Source organism: Cryptomeria japonica, chromosome 7 (assembly GCF_030272615.1).
Source record: "Cryptomeria japonica chromosome 7, Sugi_1.0, whole genome shotgun sequence".
In the NCBI taxonomy this organism is placed as follows: Eukaryota; Viridiplantae; Streptophyta; class Pinopsida; order Cupressales; family Cupressaceae; genus Cryptomeria; species Cryptomeria japonica.
Genome location: NC_081411.1, coordinates 810137422 through 810141962, shown reverse-complemented (window position 1 = coordinate 810141962; position 4541 = coordinate 810137422).

Sequence of the window (4541 nt, the reverse complement as noted above, 5' to 3'; positions counted from 1 at the left end):
TGCTCGGCCTTAGGTGATTCCATTGAGGGGGAGTCTGCATGCCAATGACATCACCTAGTGGCTAAATCTTAAATTTAAATCCTTTAGGTAGGCATTAGTAAGTCCTAATAGGTATAAGACCTAGATAGGCGTTAGGATGTCCTTAAAGCATTTGGGTAGGCATAAGTAATTCCTAATAGGTATAAGACCTATATAGGCATTAGTAAATTATTAAAGCCTTTGGGCAGGCATAAGTAAGTCCCTATAGGCTTGGAATAGGACCTATATAGGAATTAGTAAATCCTTTAATCCCGTAGATAGGCATTAATAAGTCCTTTAACCCTGAAGCTAAGAAATTTGTATGTCCTTTGTTTTAAGTCCTACGAGCACATTGTTGTAAGTCCTATGAGCAGATGTTTTAAGTCTTATGGGCACATTATAATAAGTCCTATGTGCAAATATTTTAAGTCCTAAGGGAATATTATTGTAAGTCCTACGGGATGATGTTTTAAGTCCTACAAGCACATTATCATAGCTTTTTTAAGTCCTAGATTAAAATAAGTTTAACTAGAAAAAATAAAATCTTTTCACTAAATAAAATATCATAAGTTTTACTTGAGAGTTGTATTTTGATTTTTAAATATTATAATAAAAATGCAATATTGTGTAAATACTTATGACATAATAACTATATCATATTAAATAGAGAATAAATATTGATATAATGGTGCAATGTTATGATGCACCATACATTGCCACATGCATTCATGGTAACATATCATCATTATGTTTGTAACATTTGATCTCTTCCCCTACGATGTGTAAACAAATAAATTGTACAGGGTAGTGATATTTTATGTGGTTTATATTGTAATTTATTTCTTTAACATTCTAATAATATAAGAAAAATTAACAATTTTAATATATTTTTTAAACCTTATTTTTTTAATAATTTTTTTGTTTGTCATTATATTTAATATTATTGTATTGATTTAACATTATATTAATAAGATTAACATCATTACGATAAGCTAATATTTTTATTACTGTTAAAGTAGTTTTTTAAATCACATTTGTTACTTCATTTTCTATTTTATTATTTTGAAAGTTTCAACCACTTCATATTGTGTTAGGTGAAAAATGATGATGACAAACTATTGCAAAACCACATAGATCCAACCATAGACAATCCTAGTTCTTCAATAAAAACATTCACCATACACCAATGAAGAAACCTAAGAACATGCAAATTAATAAATTGAAATAATAATACCATTCACATGCCAAGTAGGGTTTGATCTCCATTGTCTCCTATCTTCATTGATCTTGTTTGATATATTTGCTCTCAGAATTTTGTATTGTGCACAAGAGCTCAACAAAGAACAAATTGTGGTTGTGAAGTCGCTTGATTGCATAAATATCGTTGGATTAGATTAGGATTGCTTATTAGTGTTGATAAGGATGAAACAATTCTCTTATATAGAAGACACTTTAGAAAATGGAGGGATAAGATTAAGAGGTGAAAGAAAGAAATGGTTGGCTAGGATTAAAGGGTACATAAAAGGAATAATAAAATAATGAAGGGGGTAGGTAGAGAAAAATTAAGAGATAAATGACATGTGTCATGAAGAGAAAAAGATAATAAATTAATTAAATAAATAAATAAATTATTTAATTAATAGAGGAAGTGGGACCAATTAAATAAATAAAATAATTTTTATTTATTTAGTTTAGGGAAAAGATAATCAAATATTTATTTAAATAAGGAAAGACTAAAAGAGGATTAATGAATTAATTAAATAAATAAAAATCTATTTAATTAATAGAAGGCTTAGGATAAAATAATTAAATAAATAAAATGTTTATTTAATTAAGCTAGGATAATTTTAGGTGTCTACACATATTACTTTTCTAAAAGGAGCATGACTCACATCTTATTTTAAGTTTTCCTCAACTTGACAACACATCATAAGATTTGATATAAAATTCTATAATAAAATTTACACAACATTTTATTTAAACACACTCTAAACTTCTTATAATAAATTATGAAAAAAAATATTTAATATAAATGATAAATTTTATCAAAAAAATTATACAAATTATTATTTTTAATTTTAATTATTATATTTCCAAAATAATTGAAATTCTTAAATAAATTAAAATTATCTACAATATTAATATTATTATATTTATAATTTTAACAATTTTATTTTCAATTATAATTTACATCTAAACCTTGCTAGCCAATTTGTAGAAGTTGATGATACAACCACATAAGCCAAGAATCATCTGCAAGCAAAACACCTATCATAAAAAAGAGATCAAGCAAAGATAATATGCTCTATAACAATCTAATAATTTTGTATTATTGCACACACAATATATAGATACAATATTTAAGATACAATTACAATGAATAAATGAATCCTTATAAAGGGATAAATGAAACCCTTGATGCAAATCATAAATGCTAGATTAAATTAGCATGTGTCAAGTGTCACAATCATAATAAATGAGAAAAATTAAGCTATAATTAGCCTAATTTAATAAAAGGAAAGGCATCTAAGTTTAGTTTAAGTGAAAAAGTAATTAGAGGACCTAATTAATAAATAATTAGATAAAGTGTCCTAACTACTCCAACATCCCCAATTAAGATTAACTTAGGGAGTAGCTAAAAATTTATAGATGAAAGCATGCATGAATGAGTCTTGATAACTAGGGCTAATCTGGTACTTATGTATAAACCAATGCAAACAAATCCAACTTAAACTAATGCAACTCTCACAAATGGATAAAAGGAGAAAAACCCAATGGGAGAAAACTACTCTGCAAAAAAGAGAGAAAAAAATGAAAAAAAAGTACATGTGGCAAGCATGGAGAACTCAAGATATCCAACCAAGTACTAAATTTGTTATAAAATTACAATAAATATCCTTCCTATAGGAGATAATGTAAGATATGTTGTATGCCCCCTTAATGAAGAAGCTCCAATGCCAAATATGAAGGGTTGAGGATGAATGTTGATGAAGATCAAAGAACAGAAAACCATGTTCCTCCCATTAGGAATCTAAATAAATCAAATAGACAAGGGTAAAAAAACTCCACGAAAGAAGGTGAAAGGAATAGCCTCATGATGCGTGTCATGGAAGACCACTCAATTGTCCAGTTGTCTAAATTTAAAAATACCAAATCAATTGAAGCAAATCCAAACAACTATGAAGATACCTAGTGAACAACCTCTGAAGGTACTCAATATGGGATGGAAAGAATTATCAAACTATCATCAAAGAGGAATATAATATCCTCAATCATGCCCCCAATGCTTGGAGTGTGTAGTGTATCAAACAACCTTAAAATATCTAGCAAGAACTCATCCCACTCTATTGAAACTGGAAGGGAACAATGAACCTACTAAACTAAATTGAATTTTAAAGAAGTGGGAGGTGGTGGAGGATTAACACAAGTATCAATAACTATTGTGGATGAATAAAGAACACACAAATTCAAGTGACCAAACCCCTCCTCAAATTTGTGATCTACTCTTGATGCATGAGAGGTAGGATGAATCAATGGAACTTCATTCTCAATAGGAGCAAAATAAAAGAATACATACAACTATAATGCATGATCAACACTTCCAACTGCAACAATCTCTCTACCATGCAAATTTCTAATGAGCACTAAATGGGTGAACTCACAATACTGGTTCCCACTTTTTGACCAACTTTGACACTTATATGAATATTTTGAAAAAAAACTTCACTTTCCGACACCTATAACTTTTAAACTGTTAAGAATTTAAAGATGATATAAACTAGTGGTTTTTAACATCTTGTTTGTAGATTCTAAATATATTTTTTTCAAATTTGTTTGAATAAAATTTTATTGATTTTTCCATCTCCCTCAAAAAGTAGTTTTTTATAGCAAACGACATTTTTTAAGAGTGATGTGTATCCCGAAACGCATATTTTTTTTTCTACAAATGATAAAAACTTAATTCTTTTGAATTTTGGTTTGTAACATCAATACCCAGGGCATGTAGTTGGTTTGATAGTGATATGTTGAATATTTTTCATTTTATTAAGTTTTGAAGTTCGACTAATTATAATTTAGATATAGGTGTACGTTTGAACACATAACTTGTTCTATATATATCAAAATTCAATTTTCTTTTTTTTGTTGGAAAGAAAGCATCAATACCTAGTGCATAGATATTTTTCAGATTTTTTTTGAATTAGTTTACTATTTTTCCCAGTGCATTGAACAAAGAAGTTCATGTTCAGTGAAAAACCTACATTCATAAGAAATAAAATAAAAATATATTAATGAAATTAAATATATTAATTGTTATACTATTTGGAAATCTTATAATAAGGACTAAATACTTAAAATAAAAAAACTTTTAAATGAATTAATTTGACCCCCCAAAAACTAATGTAAACTTGGTTTTTTATCAGCATTTGATAGATGCAAAGGAGACTCCATTGCAAGTATGATGTAGAAGTAGAGAGGTTCTATCCAAGAAATTTTGATCTAAGAGCCTTTGATTTAACTCTCTT